Source organism: Chiroxiphia lanceolata, chromosome W (assembly GCF_009829145.1).
Source record: "Chiroxiphia lanceolata isolate bChiLan1 chromosome W, bChiLan1.pri, whole genome shotgun sequence".
Classification (NCBI taxonomy): domain Eukaryota; kingdom Metazoa; phylum Chordata; class Aves; order Passeriformes; family Pipridae; genus Chiroxiphia; species Chiroxiphia lanceolata.
This window is the reverse complement of record NC_045670.1, coordinates 10,235,314-10,254,794: the sequence shown is the minus strand read 5'-3', so window position 1 is coordinate 10,254,794 and position 19,481 is coordinate 10,235,314. Positions and strand designations below refer to the sequence as shown.

Genomic DNA, 19,481 nt, shown 5'->3' with positions numbered 1-19,481 from the left:
AAGAAGAGAGTCTGCTGCCTTAGAGACACTGCTGCTCTGAAAGTAGAAAAGATCTTTTCCTTCTTCCCTCCTGGACTTTTATTTGGAGGGGAGAAGAGATTTGATCCATTGTAAATACTTTTATGTCATGGTAGAGATAACTAAGATTGTATATAATGTATTGTAGTATTTATTTGTACAGTCATTGTAATATATTCCCTTTCCCCCATTTTGAGTCTCGTGTGGTGTCTGGAAAACCCATCTCACATTGGGTTGAGATGTGGGAGGGAGCTTGGACTAGGGAATTGGATTTTGGGGTTCTCAAACCATGACAAGGCCTGAGACCCACAGGAATACATATGACGCATCTGCCCATGTCCAGGGGTTCCACAATTTAAGGTATTATCTCAACCAATCCCAGATTTGTCTGCCCCCCAGATCCTCCCCCTGACACGCCCCTCTGGAAATTGAGGCAGGGGGCTCTGGGACCCCCTCTTCCTCATCTTCCTCTTCATCACAGTACCTCCAGTCCTTGGAGTTCCTCCAAAGTTTTGGGTTTGAAGGTCGCTTTGTCTGTGGGGTATCTTGTTGTTCAAGCCAGGGTGCAAATGTTCTTAAACAGAATGAAGGCCTACGTTGAAAAGAAGATTAAATATGCTAACGGAATTTAGAGGAATTTATATGGAATGGGGAAACAGGGTTGGGTAAATGTATAAACTACTGTGCTAAAGGGTGAGGGATATAATACAGCTACTTCTAAAATCTACAAAAAGCTAAAAATCCAAAAATCCATAGGCATCAACCCAAAGGGGTTCCCCTCTTTGGTGGCTTCCTGCGGGGGCTGGACAAGAACTCTGCCTATTGATAAAAGGTATTTATATTTGGTTTTGCCTATTTTGGTTTTGGAGTTCCCATAAGACGAAGACGGGATACCGTCTTGCTGGACGTAATGGAAAAGGATGCTTTTCCTGGGATGATAGCCCTTGAGAGCTGGTATGTTCCAGATTTGTTTGGTTTTGGCCAAATATTGTTCATTTGGAGGGAAACAAGGTATCTAAGTTTCCTTTTGGTTGTTCTTTTGTTTATGGTATTGGTTCCCTTAAGTTCATAACCACCGTATGAACTGGGAATTGGGGCACCGCTATTGTGTTATGTACTCCTGGAGTGTAGCAGTCGTCATAGTATTTTGTTTGTTATATGTTACTTTGGTAATTTTGTGTTGTCTTGTTTTGTGTTGGAAACAAAATCGAACTTCTGAAGTTTTTGTTTGTTCCGAACCAGTCATAGAAACATCTTGTTAAGGGTTTTTATGGGAGGGGGATCTGAAAAATTGACTGTGAATACACCACACAACCTAAGACCTAGAATTAGAATTTGTCTGTTCTGTAATTGTTCATTATACGTACGTGTTTCATGTAATATTTGTTTGAAATATATTCTTGGACCCCAGTCTATCCAAGAAATAAGGTTAGATCGGACTCTAAACTTATATTGTATTAGATGTGGAGCTAATCAAAGTTTGGAGGAAACTCGGTGGGTTAGGTTCTATTGTTGCACAACTCATAGATACGTGTATCTCTTGAAACATTCAGATGTTATAGAGTGTGTATTTTGTGGTCAACAGCGGATTTGTGTGGATATACAGGCTTATTGTGAAGACCAGGTACATTTGTAGTCTACGAGCGACATCTTGTGGATTTGTGCAATAATACAGATTGGTTGTGAGTTTCGTGGATTTAGGAGGTTTCAATCGGTTTAAATTTGAAGAGTAGATATTATTTAGGCAATATAATAGTTGTGATCATTAGTATTTGATAGTTCATTTTAATAATGAGGGTCAAAATGAATAAAGAAATAAATGTCAAAACTCCTGTGGGGTGTATATTAAAACACTGGAGAAATCTGGGAGGAATTCCTGGGGGAACCTGAGCAAAAAGACTTTTTTAAAATATTGTCAAAATTGGTGGTCGCTGTATACATTAGATGATGATGAGAAATGGCCACTGCAAGGAAGCCTTAATTACAGTACAATTTTACAGCTTATGTTGTTCCTCCACAGGGCGCAGAAGCGGGATGAAGTGATGTATGCAGCTATGTTTTTCACTTTAAGAAATAAACCAGAATGACAGAAAAGTTGGAATTAATATAACCACCCAAGATCCCCTTGTTTTGGCATTAGAGAAGAGTCAGAAAAATAGTAAGCTGAAAAAACACTGTTGTGATGTATGCAGTATAGGTCAAAGATGTCTTAAGCTAGGAAAGAGAGATAGTGACAAGGAAAGTATCATAGACCCTCAGGAACTGCAGACGACTCATTTTAGAGGACAAGAGCCAGTTAGGCAGGGACCTGGTGTTATTGTTTACCTTGGTTGAATGCCCAACCTCCCTCCAGAGGGAAAGGGGAGGAGGGAAAGTGAAGAAGAAGGGAAAAAACCTACAAAAAATCTAAACTACCAAGAAAAGCAGCTTTATATGTACACAGAGAGGGAAAAAAAATAATAAACACTATACACACAGAGAAAAACTAACAACGAAGACTGCTTCCCACAACGAACCCTCTTCTCCCCCGAAGAAGTGGCCCATCCGCCACCACGCAGCTACCCAGAAGAGAAGAAAGACCTTACTTCCTGAGTTGACGTAACATAGTATGGAATATCTTATTGGCAAAATATACATCAGGTGATCTATCCTATTCCGTTTCCCTCTCAGAGAGGGTTTACAATCTCCACCCCTTATTCCATACCATTTTACATCACACTCATATCCTATATTCCCTGTATCCCACGCTTATACAGGTCTTGTCTTCTACAGTTGTCTCATCGTTGAGCACCAGCATCTGGTTAGTTTGGGTCTTCCTCGTTTAGTGACTTTTCCTGCAACATACAACTCAGAATATGAATTAGTTTTTCCCCAAGGTTAAATTTCCTTGAGGCACACACTGGGTTTCCCCATCTTCTCTCATTATCCACCAAGTATATCCTGGTCCTTGAGAAAAAACAATGCCACAAATGGGTTTGCCTTTGCTTGAGGGAGGGTTAACACAAACTGCTTTTCCTAACATACCTCTCAAGTGAATTACTGGGACTTTGTCTCCATCCACAGTGTGAAGGGACTCTGATTGGGCAGGGCCCGTCCACTACTGCGCAACTACCCGGAAGAGAAGAAGGACCTTACTTCCTTCTCGTCTTTTATATCTGAGCTGACGTAACATAGTATGGAATATCTTATTGGTAAAATATACATCAGGTGATCTATCCTAGTTCTGTTTCCCTCTCAGAGAGGGTAACAAACCCATTACACCTGGCAGCCCACAGGAGTTGGGACTAGGTGCAACAGAAGATTCTGAAAGCATAACAGAAAGCGTAGAGGACCCAGAAAAGGGAGTGAGCAGCACATATCGTGGTCGAACTGCGGGACAGAAAGCCAAGAGTAAGACGGGGTAGAACAAAAGCTAGAACTGAGATTAGCCACACAGTCGCTCCTTTGTGGCAGGTAGTAACACCTACAGGTAATCAGACAAGAGTAAAAGCACCTTTTTCAGTGAGTGATTTGAATAACTGGAGGGAGAAAGCTAAATTTTTTAGGGAAAATCTTGAGAAGGTGGCTAAGAGACTTGAACTAATTGTGAAAAATCAGGACATTGATTGGTCAGGCATAGATATGATACTATCAGAACTGACAGAAACAGAAAAGGACCTTGTAATAAAAACAGCAAGAAATCATGTGGAGGGACAGATTGCCACGAATGTTTTAAGAGGGAATATAGATGTAATTTTTCCATTACAAAATCCTAACTGGGATCCAAATAACCCTGATCGGTATAAATTATTGGAGCAGTATAGGAAATTGGTCCAGACAGGATTGCGAAGCGCTATACCTAAAGCAGTGAATTGGGCTGCCTTGTACCATGTAAGGCAAAGACGGGACAAGTCTCCTACTGCATTCTTAGACAGGCTTAGAGCTGCCATGAGAAAATACATTACCTTGGATCCATCATCAGATGCAGGCAAACAACAGCTGGTGCGGTTGCTAATGGGACACAGTGACCCTGATATTAGAAAAAGGTTACAGAAAATAGATCACTCTGCTAATAAAGATTTAGAGGTGTTAATGAATGAAGCTTGTATGGTGGTTTGAAACTCCCAAGAATCTAATTTCTAAGTTCAAGCCCCCCTCCCACAGTTTGCCCCTGTGAGAGGGTTTAGTGATGGTATGGACTTGATATCTTTTTCACCTCATGTGGAGAGTTTTCAGACAAAACACAACCATTCGTTATTGGGGGAAGGGGAAAATATTTACAAAGGTTTATTTACACCCACATATATATTTACATTAAATTAAATTTCTCCTTTTCTTCAATAAAAGTCCAAGAAGAAAAGAGAAAAGTCTTTCTGTCACTCCTCAGGCCACAGTTCCTTAATTTCAGTTTTTTTGTGGCACTGGTTAGTGTCCTTCATTTTCCTGAGGCAGTAGATTTAAGTATGGCAGTCAGGATTTTGGTTCTTACTTTGTGGAAATTCCAACCCCGAGCCCGAGCCTTGGGGGAATTTGCTTGTAGATCTTCACTCCTCTTGGGTTAGAACATTGAAGGCAGCTTTCAGTTCAGTCTTACCAAAGCTCTTTTGCTCTGTCTCAGTTTGGTAGCACGATATAAGCAGCAGCAGCAGAGGGCACGGTCACCTCCTCCGCATTCCATCCTGGCTCAGCTCTCAGGACAAACTCTGGGTTTTCAGCTCCTTTCTCTCTCTCTCTAACTACTGCTACATTTAGGGACTCCCTAAGGGTTTGGAAGTCCACCCCTCCTCTTCAGAAAGTCTCTGGTTTTTGGGAAAGTAATACAGTCTTACCCCAAACCAACTCTGTTGAGTTTTCCTCTGTTTCGTTGTCAGCTCTCCCTCGGGCAGGAACATCTCTGCATCTTTCAACCGGTTTCACGTTATCTCGTTGCTACTGGCTATCTTTTGGCTTTTAGCCACCGTTGTCTCTGTTCAGGACTGCTCTGCTGCCACTTTCAGTGTCTTCTGCTGCTGCTGACAGTAAGGAAACTCTTCTAACTCTTAATTACAGGACCCGGTCCAACTTTGACACTACCGGGTCTCCTGTAGCCTCAGCTGGGGGCTGGGGGTCCTTGGCCCCCAGAGGGGCTCACTGGCCCCCTGCCTCCTCGTGGTTCAGATCATGGCTACCCACCTTCTAAACTATCTTCCCTACCTTCTCTTCCGTTTCTGTGGGTATGTAATTTCCATAAGGGCGCATGTGGACTATTGATTGGTCCAGTATTATCAGTGGGGCAAACCATTACTACCTCAGAGAAAAGGGAAGGGTAGTGGTCACTGCTCTAACTCAGAATCCAAAGATACCAGGACATAATATTAGGGGGCGTGGCCGAGGACAGGCAATACAAGGGAGAGGAGGCTTGCCTTTCCAGCAAACAAAAGTAGAACAAAATCAATGTGCCTATTGCATGCAGGAGGGACATTGGAAGAGAGATTGCCCTAAATTGGCAAATAGAAACTCAGAAGGGGCTGTCATAGCCCACCAGGATACTGAATGAAGGGGACCAGCTGGTTTATCCCTAGCAGACCCATTGGTTAAAATTGAGCTAGGGGAAGAAAAGGAAAAATTGGACTTTTTAATCAACATGAGCTTTGTTTTCTGTTTTAAATCAAGAACTGATACCTAAAAGTGATAAATATGTTCAAGTCATGGGAACCACTGGCCAATTAGAAAAGGCTTTCTTTTTGAAACCCCTAAAATTCAAAACTGGGAAACAAATGGGAGTGCATCAGTTTTTGTATTTACCAAATTCACCCAAACCCCTATTGGGCAGAGACCTACTAGAAAATCTGGGAGCTGCAATAGAATTCAAGCAAGGCAAAATTGAATTCAAAGTAAAGGAAGAACAATTGTTAGCAACTCTGAGTTTGACTGTGAGCTGTATAGAACCAGAACAAAACGCTCAAGATATTGACCAAATTATAAATCAAGTGTACCCCCTGGTGTGGGCCACTAACATACCAGGTAAGTCAAAATGGGCAACTCCTATTCAAATAGAACTACAACCAGGAGCTAGGCCAGTAACTAAGAAACAATATCCACTGAGGTTAGAAGATAGAAAAGGGATTGAACCAATAATTGAAAACTTTTTGAAATTAGGACTTTTGATAGAGTGTGAATCAGACTTTACCACCCCAATTCTCCCAGTCAAGAAACCAAATGGAACTTATAGGCTAGTTCAAGATTTAAGGTCAGTAAATGAAATAGCTAAAACTATACACCCTGTGGTAGCAAATCCTTATACACTTTAAACAAAATTAAGGGATAATTTGATTTGGTTCACAGTGTTAGATTTAAAAGATGCCTTTTTCTGTCTACCCCTAGCACAGGAAAGTCAAAAGATTTTTGCTTTCGAATGAGAGTCTGTCAACAGTGGGAGAAAAATGCAAATCACATGGACAGTGTTGCCCCAAGGATTTAAGAATAGTCCCCCCCTTTTTGGTAACCAGCTAGCCAAGGAGCTAGAGCTATGGCAACAACCACCGGGTGATGGCGTTCTTCTACAATATGTGAATGATCTCCTAATAGCAACTGAAACAAAAGAGGACTGCATTCAGTGGACAATATTTCTCTTAAATTTCTTAGTGGTTATCGAATCTCTCAACAGAAAGCTCAACCGGTCCAGGAGAAAGTCATGTACCTGGGATATAAAGTGTCAGGAGGACAAGGATCCTCGGGCATATATCAGTATGGGCTAATTGAAAAGCCCTTGTATGACCTGCTGAAAATAACTAAGAATAACATAGTCTGGACCCCCTAGGTAAGCAAAGCCTTCAAACAACTGAAGTGAGAGCTCATGAGGGCTCTGGCATTGGGTTTGTCTGATGTGATAAAGCTCCACCTGAGTTCCACCTATACTCCACCTATCATTAATATGTATAGATAGATGTTGCAATCATATGAATATGTGTAAGAATCATATATGAAAATTGTATAAACCCCCTGAGTAAGTTTACTGTGGTGCAAACCACGCTTACTCCCAATGTTGTAATAAATACCTTTGCTGCTCAAAAGATTCAAAGTCTCTGAGCAGTTCATATCGGATTTTTCGACATCGGGATTTCATCCAAGAAGGTTGGGCCATCTGCAGAGGAACCTTTGAGGGAAGAGGTCACCCCCTTCCCCCCTCTGTTCTCGTGTTGGCAGCATCTTGTACCCATCGATGAGGGGGGGGAAATTTCAGCCAGAACCAACCACTGACAGCATGAGTCCATAGGAAGAACCCCTTTTTCCCCTTCCCCTTCTCAGAGGGGGGAGGAATCTCTATTTCGGCTTCTCCCGCGCATCAGGGCCCCCACGGGGTCACTGTCAAAGCCCAACAGCGCCCCCTGCCGACCACGAGGGAGAAACTGCAGGCTCTACTCCTCCAGAGATCCAACAGTGCCCCCTCCTGATTGTGGTTAGAATTGCGCCAAAAGGCAGAAAGTACTGAACTGTTTTTGGAGAGAACCTTGGGTGCAGGATTGTTGTTTAGTTTTTTTGTGTTCTTTTAATGTTCTGCCTATACACGTATATCCTTTAATAAAGGACTGTTATCTTTTCTTTCTCCATATTTCCTCAGTTGGAGCCTCCTAATTTTGGATTCACAATTGCTTAGAGGGAGGAGCTTGGTCTTCCTCATAACTCATCCTCCTTAGTAAACACTTCATTCTCATTAAACTGAGACAGTTGCCCAGAGAGGCGATGCCTCATCCCTGGAAACACTCAAGACAGGGCTCTGAGCAACCTCATGTAGTTGTGAATGTACCTGTTCATTGCAGAGGGTTGGACTAGATAAACTTTAAAGGTCCCTTCCTACCAAAACTCTTCCATCATTCTACTGGACCCAAGACTGACCCAGCTGAGCATCACCTCTGATGACCCATCTGGCAGCTCTGCTAAAAAGCTGCTGCAAATACCTCAAGACCTAAAGGAGTTTTTGTGCTGTGCTGAACTCTGATTGTGAGGGGGTGGGGTTTGGCTTTTGGCTGCCATGTGCCCACCAAAGCTCTCTCTCACTCCTCCTCCTTCTTCACTCACCTTGGTGCCTGCAGGGTTGTTTCTCTCACATTTCTCTCACATTTCTCTCACTCCTCTCTCGGTTACAGCACACTGGATTTTATCCTTTCTGCAAAGGATTATCACAGAGGTGCCTCTAGAATTGCTTATTGTCTCAGCTTTGGGCACTGACTGGTCCATTTTGGAGCCACCTGAAACTGGCTCTCTCTGACATGAAGTCAGATCTTGATCTCTTCTTACCTAAGTGAAACCTGCAGCCCCCTCACTACTACCAAAACTGATACACAGGGTCATGAAAGTCCCCAGTAATACATTGATCATTGATCCCATTAATTCCTCAGGTTGGTTAAACAAGACTTTGTCCTCTTCCTCTCCCTGACTACATGTTCCTTATATCAGAGCAGAGATGTGCTGGACCTCAGCCGTGCTTTGCTTCAGAGCCTGCTGGGGTGGGGGCAGATGGCAATGGAAGAAGGACTGAGGTGCCCCTAAGGAGAGCAAACTCTGCTGTCCCCAGGGCCAGAGAGACACAGAACTGGGCTGGGCAACCTGGCAGGACAGGGCTTTGCTGCCTGTGGTGTCTCTGCCACCATGGAGGGCCTGGAGGGTTCAGGTGACTCTGATCTGCAGGAAGGACAAGATGCTGAGGAAAATGTCCTTGGCTTTGGACATCCTGTGATCCAGGAACACTGTGAAAATCACTGGTCTGTTCCTTGACTGCATCATCTGTTGACGGAGGGGTTCAGGGACAGACTGCACACGACCAATATGATCTGCAAAATGTCTGCTTTATTTACAAAAAGATACCCTTTATGTACTTTTTCTACACCCCGGAGCGTGATCCCTTTTACATTATTGGTTACATGAAAGTGTCCACGGTGTAAACATGCCCTATTGACCACTTCTAATTGGATTATTGCAGGTGTCCACGCGAGATGAGGACATTGTTTAACTCTTGGGACTGGCTATGTCAAGGCAAGGCCTACAAAAATGCAGGACAAATTGTTCACACAGTTCTGCTCTCTCTACAATCATCAAAGGGATGACTAAGAGTTATCAAGCATTGGAACACAATGTCCAGGGAAGTGGTTGAGTCACCATAGAATCATAGAATTGTTAAGGTTGGAAAAGACCTCTAAGATCATGGAGTCCAATCATTAGCATAACACTGACACCTTCACCAGTAAACTGTGTCCCTAAGTGCCACAGTTCAATGTTTTTTGAACACTTCCAGGTGACTGTAAGACCCCAGGTTTGAGCTACGAGCTCTTCGAAGGTGTTTTACTTTAAAAAATACACAAGGCGCCCAAAAGTATCTGCCCTCCAGATGTTTTAAAAGGGCCTTCAGTTCTTTTAGTACCTTGAGAGAGCACAAGGGATAAGATGCTACACACGTTTTCTCAGGAGGTCAAATAATACACTTTTACTGGCAAACTTTAGAAAATAAGGGAACTTGGGAAAAGTTTAAAGGGCAACATTCAACCAGAATAGAACATTTCACAAAACATTGACTTAGTGCATGCTAACCCACTTTTCTGGTGGTTGTTCCTGTTCTTCGGCCTCAGGAGGGTCATCTCTTCTGTTCTTCTTTGTCATGAACTTTTCAACTTTTCCTGACTATGTACTGGGAGCTTGCGAAAATCCCCCCCTGATTCAGTTCGTTTATCTCCCTGGATGTCCATTCTATCTAAATCATGACTACTAAGTTGACCTTTCTATTATCTTTTCATTAGTACAGAACATACGTAGGCAGAGCTCTCGGAACAGGGTACCACTTGTCTTTGCTACCCCTTACATTAATGTTGCAATCCTCAGAGTGAGGGTCTGTAATATCTCCTCAGAACAGAATTCCAGCATCTCAGAACCCTTACTCGGTTTCACCCTGTGTGAGAGAGGGAGGGGTGTGCCTGCCTATGTCAATGCAAAAGAGCCTTTTAATGCAAAAGAGAGTGATTATGCTGCATGCTGGGTGGGGTCTATAGGATTATTCCCAGTCTCTATAACAAACGGAGTTAATAAACACTAGAAGAAAAAGAAGGGTCTAATATGGGACCCTTTAGAAAACCTTCCAGAAAATCCTCCTTCCTATAATCCTGAGGAGAATGAAGGAAATGGGGCACAAAATCCAGATACAGTCCCTCCAAACCCTCCCCAGACACGGGAGAGGGTTAGGAAAGAACGGGAGTCAGAAGCACCTGAAACACCTGAAAAACTCTATCCCCTTAGAGAGGTTCCAATGCAGGGAATGCAAGGGGATGTGGGATATGTAAATGCCCCATTAACCGACTCTGAAAGAAATGAAAAAATTATTGGAGGACCCACTGGACTTGGCTGAACAATTTGATCAATTTTTAGGCCCAAATATGTACATATGGGATGAGATGCAATCTATAATGGGAACATCGTTTTCAGTAGAGGAAAGGAACATGATTAGAACCACAGGAATCCAGATTTGGGACTGGGAGTATCCCCAAGGGATAAAAGGACGGGGGGAGAACAAAAAATGCCAATTGCATGTCCAAACTGGGACCAAAATACGGACGGGGGAAGACAGAATATGATAGATTACAGAAATTGCATTATTAAAGGAATTAAAGAGGTAACCCCTCGAGGACACAATATGGCTAAGGTTTTTGTTGAAAAGCAAACCAAGGATGAGTCGCGGTCTGAATGGTTAGAAAGATTAAAGAAAAACATACAACAATATTCAGGGGTCCAGTTGGACTGTCCCAGCAGGGCAGCAGTTGTTGAAAGCCTTTTTTGTGACTCATTCGTGGCCAGATATTACGACGGATTAGTGGGAGGGGGAGACCTTCAGGCTCTGGGTGCCAGTCCATTACCTGGAAGGTGAATGCTCTTCCCCCCTGCCCCCGCCACGTAAGGAACTCACAGACCACCAGGGAGGGACGGACGAAAGAGGAAGTTTATTGTGGGGTAGGGGTTTATAAGGCTTTTAGGAGGGTCAAAAGGGGACCAATCACAAGTTCAGGGTCACATAGAAAAAACCAATCAGGTAAAAAGTCAACAACCAATAGGAAGTGGTTAACAAGGACCAATAAGAAACACCTCAGGACATCTTCCCAGGACACTCCTGTATGGGAGACAAGTCCCTCACAGGGGGTGTCGGGAAGAAGGGACAATGACTTTGCAAAAAGTAAAAGCCATTTTAAAACCTGTTTAAACCACATTAAAAACTTCTGTTTCTATAACATTTGAGCGGTTTTCTTTTTCTTCACTAGTCCATCTCTGACAGGACTTCTTCCATCCTACATATGGCAAATCCATTGCCACATCTCCTCCTTTTCTTTCTTCTAAAGTTGAATATGCTTTTAATGATTGAGAGGTTCTGGTACAACTGAGCAAGCATGGAAAGACACACATAAAGAGAAACACTACGGAAAGTCCTAGTACGATAACTACAATAATTTTCTTAATAGTGGAAGGGAGGGTTTTGAAGGGCAGCCAGTTGAAAAACTCATCAAAAGTCAGATGATCAACCTACTTGATTTCATGAACTAAGGACTTAAGCTGATTAATCTGGGAGTGGATAGATTGGGAGTGATCAGAGAAGTTGAGGCAGCAGAGGTCTTCAAACTCCTGACACCCATGGCCATTTACTAGAAGGAGAAAATCTATTGCAGCACGATTTTGTAACAAGGTTTTCTTATTGGTTTGGGTATCTTGTTATAGATCATCAAGGGCAACACTGGTGGCATTAGCTTCTTTTGCTAGCCAACATCCCATTCTGGTAAGGAGCATTAAGGTTTTTGTGGAGCTGACAACTGGAAGCATACCACTTAGAACGTTTATGGTGTCGGACCAAAAATGCATGTCGGAATTGCATTCTTCTGTGAATTCACTCAAGGACTGCAATTTTGCTAAAGGATGTTCTTCAACTGGAGGTGGGGGTGCTGCAGCCACAGGGACCTGTGCTGCTTTAGGTGGAGAAGGTGCTTTTGGTTGTGATGGATAGAAGTTAAGAGATGGGTATAAACCTTGGAATTGCCTGCGCACTCTACGATGTGGGAAGGGTGAGATTGTTTGGAGGTTAATGTTTCTTTTTTTGCATGATTTTTAGGAGGACTTACAGAAAAAGATTTCATAAGGGTAGCTGGACTGTACAGTGTTAATTTTCCAAATGTGCAGGGGCCTCCAGCAGTTAATCTAGGAATCATATTCCAGACTCTAAGTCCACAAATTAAAAAGACTCCTTTTGGAAGAAAAACTGAATCAGGGGTAGCATGTATCTGGTAAGGAACCTCTTCCTTGCACCAGAAATTGAAGTTGGAATAAGGTCCATAAGAGGTGACATTAATTAATTCAGAAGGGGCAACATATTTGTTGTGAACTAAGTAAAAACAGAGAGGAGATATAATACTCCCTAAGATTTCTAATTCCTCAGTTCTCTGCCACTGATAGTTAAATGTCTGTCTGTCATGTGAAGTTTTTGCTGGTCGTGTGAGTCTAAGAATGGATTTCTAAACTGATCATGGTCATCACACCAGGGGATATATTGATTTCTAAAATCACTCCATTCTCTTGGTGTCCAGGGGATTCCTACCAGACAGGCCTTAAAAGGGTGAGAGGGGTCTAAAGTAGATAGACAGATAGAGTCAGTGCCAGGTTTAGCCAAACATTTTGGCCAGAGAGCATTACCCAATTTGGAATTGTTGGAGGAGGTGTGGCAAGGGCTCCTGACGTTAAGTCTTTCTGATTTGCTGGTGTTATGCTGCACACAAGAAACAGGATTATCCCGAAAGTGATGCTGATAGGGGATCGCTTCCTGTAGTTGGTGCTGAATCTGTTGGTGCTGGATCTGCTGCTGGTTGAGTTGGGAGGGAAACTTCTTGGTGGATCCTTACTAGTCTGGACGGTATCCATCTTGGACCTGCTCCTGTGGAGACACAAGCATGCCCTCTTCCCCAAACAATTAGGGGGACAGGACCGAGCCATTCTCCTGTCAGGATATCCTTGTATTTTACCTTAGCTTCTCCCGTTTTTAATTTTCCAGCTCCAAAATGATGTCCAACAGGCGAAACATCCTCATGCAGCCTATTTAAAAAATTGAAGACATACAATGCCTTGTTTAAACATTCTGATGGAGAGAGACCAACAGTTTTTTCTTGTTTTTTCAGCATATCTTTTAAAGATTTGTGAGTTCTCTCTACTATCGCTTGGCCCTGTGGAGAGTGAGGAATGCCAGTGGTGTGAACTATTCCCCACATATTGAAAAATTCTTTAAGGGAAGCAGAAATGTATGCCAGGTCATTATCTGTCTTGATTTGTTTTGGAATGCCCATTATGGCAAATGTTGAGGAAAAGTGTCTCTTAACATCTTTAGCTTTTTCTCCTGTGTGTGCAGTGGCAACTATGAGTCCTGAGTAAGTGTCCACTGATACATGTACATATTTCAATCTGCCGAATTGTGGCACATGTGTCACATCTGACTGCCAGAGATCTAAGGGGCTAAGGTCTCTTGGATTAACTCCTTCAGATCTCACTGGAGTTACCAACTGACAATCTGGACATGCAGACACAATGGCTTTGGATTGAGAGGTAGATAACTGAAACATTTTTTTCAGTGATATAGAATTTTGGTGGAAAAAGTTATGAGAAATTTTTGCTTTTTCAAAATTGTTAGGTGTAGGTACTGTGTTAACTGGGAAAGCTGAATTTGCTGCTTTATCTGCCACAGCGTTCCCTTCTGTAAGTGGGTCTGGGAGGCATGTATGTGATCTGAGTGATATAGAAAGGATGTTTCCTCTGTTGGATTAATAGTAACAATGTTTTAAACAGGGTAAACAACTTTTGATTGTTCAAATCTTTTAAGTAACTATTTTCTATGCGACTCACAACTCCTACAACATAGGCAGAATCTGATACCAAATTCAGAGGCTGTGGAAAAAGTTGGAATGCTCTTACCACGGCTGAGAGTTCAGCAATCTGAGATGAACCTTCAACTTGATGAACATCTGTTTTCCATTCTCCTTTTTCAAACCAAGCTACTACTGCATTACTAGACTTCCCTGATGCGTCTGTGAACACTGTCACAGCTTTCTTCAAAGGGCTAGTAGAAAAGTTATTTCTCAGTCTGGGTTGAGAGATGGAAAGAAACTGTAGAAAAGGAATTGCTGATAAATGAGTTATCAGTTTGCCTGTAAAATCTGACATAACTGGTTGAAAATCAAACAGATGCAAATCATAATAACGCAATTGAGATTTGGACAATGGAACATAAAGAAAATCTGGGTCTTTCCCTGACAGTTCTAACAGAGTTTGCCTTTGTGACAGACTTTTGCAAGCATTTCAGGTAAAGTAACAATTGTCTTTGAAAACTGGTGACTGAGAAATACCCATTCCCACAAAAGAAATTTTTTGGTTTTTGAGTCTAATTGTCCTATTACAGTAAAAGGCTGTTTTGGTCCACGAAAGATTAGCAATGCAGTAGGTAATCTTCCTACTCTCTTGTTTACCTGTTGTTCTGAAATTTTCTGATTGATCACTTCAATAATATTTTCTGCTTCTGGTGTCAAATGACGAGGAGAAGTTAGTTCTGCTTCTCCTTTAAGGAGTTGAAACAAAGGAGCTAAGAAATCTGTTGAGAAACCAAAAAAGGATCGTATCCAATCGAGATTTCCCAAAAGAGACTGCAGATCATTTAGTGTTTTTATTTTGGTGGGTAAGGTTACTGCTTGAGGCCTAAATGTTCTCTCTTCTATTATCAGACCAAGATACTTCCACGGGGAAGTTTTTTGTTCTTTTTCTGGGGCTATTTCTAACCCATGATTACTCAGGGTTTTTTTCACAGATTTATATACCAATGTTAATTTGTCAGTATTAGAGGCACTAATTAATAAGTCATCCATGTAGTGGAAAATGATAGCTTCGGGAAACTGAGATCGAACTGGCTCAATTACATTGGACACTACAGATTGACATATAGTGGGCCTATTTTTCATCCCCTGTGGCAATGTGAGCCAACTTAGATGTTTGGAGGGTTCAACTGCATTAATACTTGGAACAGAAAATGCAAATTTGTGTGTATCATTACGATGGAGGTAGATATTAAAAAAACAGTCTTTAATGTCTAAAATAACAAGTGGTCATTCTGCTGGGAGCATGGCAGGGGAGGGTAGCCCAGTTTGGAGGGCTCCCATCGGCTCTATGATATTATTGGCTTCTTGTAAATCATGTAATAACCTCCATCTCCCAGATGATTTTTTGATTGTGAAAACAGGAAAATTCCATGGAGTGTTTGTGGAGACTAATCTCTTTTTGTCTAATTGTTCTTTTACCAAATTATGAATTTGCTGCAATTTCTCTCCTCTGAGGGGCCACTGGTTTATCCACACTGGTGTGTTTGATTTCCATGTGAGAGGTGGTGCTTGTGGTTCTCCAGTGGCCCTCATCACAAATTTGGAATGGATAAGATAATTCCCCACTGTGTTATTACATCTCTGCCCCACAAGGTTAGTGGAATGTCCAATATAAAAGGCTTAGATGAAGCTACCTTACCCTGTGGGCCTTGGACCAGAAGTGGTAAAATGCTCTGGAGAGGAATTTTGGACCCTCCTACTCCCTGGATGTCGACAGCTGGTCTTGTTGTACCCCAGGTGCTGGGCCAATCTTTGGCAGAGATTATGGAAATGTCAGCTCCCTTGTCCAGTAAGCCAGACACAGATTTCTGTTGGCCTGAATTAGGAGAGAGAAGAGTACATTCTATTATAGGTCTGTCAAGAGTAACCTTTTGAGCCCAATTAATGCAAATTCCCTGTTCATCCTGGGTTTCTTCCTCCATGGGTATGACCCGTGCTATTTGATCCTCTGGATTAATCACTGTGGGTACAAAGTTAGGTTTAATTACAACAGACACAACTTTAGGATCTTGGAGACTCATAACCATAGGTAACACAGTAATGCCTAATGCAGTTGTAGAATCTGTTCCTGTAATAACACATTTACCTTTAAAATTTGAAACCTGAGAAGAAGCAGAAGCTAATAGCACAGTGTGATACTCTGTTTTTTCTAAGGTTTGAGGTTTTGAAGTTGCTAGCTCCAATTTAAAGGCACCTGTTTGGGGTTTTTGTTGGGAACTGTTTGAGAGGGGTGGATTAGATTGCTGAAAAGAGCTTTTAATGTCTACGCGCTGCTCTAAGAGCTCGCTAAGCCGTTTCCCGAATTCTGTGTTCTGTGAATAGACCTAGGTGAGAGTGGGTTTCCATCTCTGTCAAATAGGGATCGACATTCTATAGCCCAATGTAGCCCTCTTTTACATCTGGTTTTTTGAGAATTGGGGTTTTTAAATTTTGGGCAATTAGTTTTTATATGACCTGGACATTTGCAATTATGGCATATTACTTTGGAGTGGTCTAGGGCTGCTGCTAAGGCTTGGGTCATTTTTTCTGCCATCTGCTGAGTTGCCTCTGCAATTTGGTTGCCTAATTGTGTATTAGCTTCAGCTAATTGGTTAGACATTGATACTTGAGCTTGGACCAGACTATTTGTTAATTTGTCATGAGGACTAATATCTTTACAAGCCTTTACCATATCCATGCGGGTAGGGCCACGAAGGCTTCTGAGTATCTGCTGACACTGTACATTTGAATTGGAGATAGCTAGCTTCAAGAATAGGGCATCTTGTGCTTCTTTCACATTTATTTGTTTTTCTATAGATTCTTTCAATCTCTCTGCAAAATCAATAAAAGATTCCTCAGGCTTTTGAATTACATTATGGAAAGGTGGAGTGGTTTGAGAGGCATCAGCTACTGATTGCAGTGCCTGTAATGCCATATTTCTGGTAGCAATTAAGTCTTGTTTTGGAATTTTGGCCTGATCTGTATTTGCAGCATAGGGACCCTCACCAAAAAGCATTTGTATTGTAGTTTCTATAGGTCTATGTGTAGTGGTACTAGTTTCATGAGCATATTTTCTAATTAAAGCTTTCCATTCATCTAAAAACAATGTTATTTGTACCTTATTTAGCAAAGATCTCATACAGGAGTGCCCTGCTTCCCCCCCCCGTCAATTAGAAGCCCCCCATGGCCTGCTCGATATCCCTCCCCTCTCTTCCCCACTCCCTTCCCCAGAACCCCCCCTCCCCCTTCCCCCCAGACCTGAAACGGCAAACCTCTGTGTGCTCCGAAGCTGCTCTATCCTCCTCCATAGGTGTGTAGCAACTGCTGGCAAGGCTCCCCCACTTTCTCTCTCCCCTCTCCTGCTGAGACTGCACCTTGAGACTAAACCGCGTACCGTGCCCTCCGACCCTGCGTGAGAGCCAGCCCCAGCCCCCAGCCCGGCCCCCCCCAACCCCTGTACCTTTCCGGCAACGTTCGCGAAGCCCAGCCATGATGATGATGATGATGAGCAAAGATCTCATTATATCTTTTAAATCATTTGGAGTTAGTACAAAGGTTGAGAATAAAGATGACAGAATTCCCATTGCATATGCTGAATTTAAACCATAAGTTGTTACTGCCTTTTTTGCATCCTTGAGAAGGGGTATGGTTAAGGGACCCCACACCGGGGGTGCACCTGGATTATAAAACACTGGATATGCCTGCAAGAAATTTAAACCGTTAACAGGTGTATCAATGTTATTTATATCATTACAATTATTGGTATGGTTGGTTCCTGTGGAAGAAAGAAAAGGGTTAAAAGGAGAAACAGAATTGTTAAAATTATTTGACATATTTGAAAATGGATTATTGGGAGAAAATTTGTTAAATGTTGTTAAGGATTGTGAATGATTTGTAGCTGGAAAACTGTTTGATAAGTCTGGTTCTGCTGAGTCAGTCACAGCTAGTTGCACACTGTGAGAGGTGGGGAGAGTAGTGTCCGTTAGGTGGGTGGGTCTGTGATGCTCGGTCGTGAAGGTGTTCTGAAGCTGTTGGTTTCCTTGCATGTCAGGGCACGATGTAGAAAGAAGCGGGGGAGAGCTGGAACTGCAAAGCAGAGGTTGGTCCGTCCCCGGTGCCGGGCATAGACAGGGAGGGGGTCCCGATGACGTCAGCCTATCCCGCTCGGAATCCGTAGGGAACGCAGCAGAAGTTCTCGCTGCCGGTCCGGTGTGGTTGGAAGCTGGGAGTTCCCCGCCTCCTTTGTTTGACCATGCGGTGATGGCGGCTGGGGGCTGCGGTTGTGAAACTGTCTGGGGAAACCGCAGTTGGTGATCTCCTGCTGAGAGCTGCCGGGCGGGAGGGGCTGGGGCCACACAAATGCCTGCTGGATTTTTCTCGGCACAGTTCTGCCCCGAAGAGTGCCTGTGGCAGCTATTTTGTGTGAGGGGCGGTGGAATAAAGTTTTGTGTCACTGTGGGTGTGCTTGGAGCGGTGTTGTTAGTCGGGTGAGGAGAGCGTGGACTCGGGAATGGCGGGATAGGATCGCCCGCCCTCGGAGGGAGAGGGGGTGGGAGGCGGGGAGGGGTCCCGCCGTAGCTGGCCGCGGGCGGCTCCTCCTCCCCTCGCTCCACCGGCAGTCGCGACGGAGGAGCCCGGGACGGGGCAGGGGTCGCCTCGGTGCTGCCCGGGATGGGGGATGCCGCCCCGGGTCCGACCCGTACAGGGGGCTGGGGCGGGCCAGTGCCAAAACCGCCAGCCGTATCAGGGACCGGGTGCGCGGCACCGCCATGCACCGACCACGGGGGGGGGGGGACACCGAAGGGGGACCCCTGCCCGCGGCTGCCGGACGGGATCTCCGTCTCCCTCCTCCCCCGTTTCCCGCGGCGACTTCGGTCGCCCCCCCTCTCCTAGACCCAGGAGGGAAGCTGCGGTGCTCTCCCTTAGGGGGCTTGGAAGTTTTCTGTTGCATTTCAAGTATTGCTAACACGTGGGTCCAAGCTATGTTGGCATGTACTGCTGCTTTATCATTGGAATTTGCAGCCATCCATATCTGTCTGCCTAATAAGTCCCAGTCTTTAGTCGTCAGACAGAAAGGAAGTTTAAAGTCATTTTTAACCATAACTTTGGAAAGGCATTTTAAAGCTGTTTTGTTAGTCGATTTTCCATTATAACTCAATAAATTTTTCAAACGCTTATAGTTCTCTTTTTCAGTCTTAGAGAGGGATGCACCCATTTTGCAATTTTAGGTTTTTGGGTACTTTTTTTGGTTTTTTTTTTTAAGGGAATTTGCTCCTACCTGATTGTCATCAGGAAGGTTGAGGTATTCAAAACAGACTGCTATTCCCAAAGGTTTGAGTCGTGGTGACGCTGAGTCTGCTAATACCTTGACGCTTAGACACCGGTCCGTCCTGGAACGCAAAATCTCCCCCTTTTGCGCCTTAGGACTGCTTATATCGTCACACTAGACCACATGGTGGTCTAGTGGTTAGGATGCGGCGCTTTCACCGCCGCGGCCCGGGTTCAAGTCCCGGTCAGAGGAGTCCCCCGGGCAGATGGAGCTCGTCAGCCCTGTAAGGCCATCCATCTAAGAGAAGGTCACTCTAAACAAAC

General features: G+C 43.6%; 1 long non-coding RNA gene across 1 annotated transcript; it reads right to left on the bottom strand.

Annotated features, from left to right (window-relative positions):
- Positions 1 to 12,658: 12,658 nt before the first annotated feature.
- LOC116780053 lies at positions 12,659 to 16,047 on the bottom strand. The gene is made up of 3 exons (XR_004354296.1): positions 15,550 to 16,047; positions 14,508 to 14,629; positions 12,659 to 12,928 (listed from the first exon to the last, which is right to left on the bottom strand). It is a non-coding gene; the product is annotated as an uncharacterized LOC116780053 (long non-coding RNA).
- Positions 16,048 to 19,481: the final 3,434 nt, after the last annotated feature.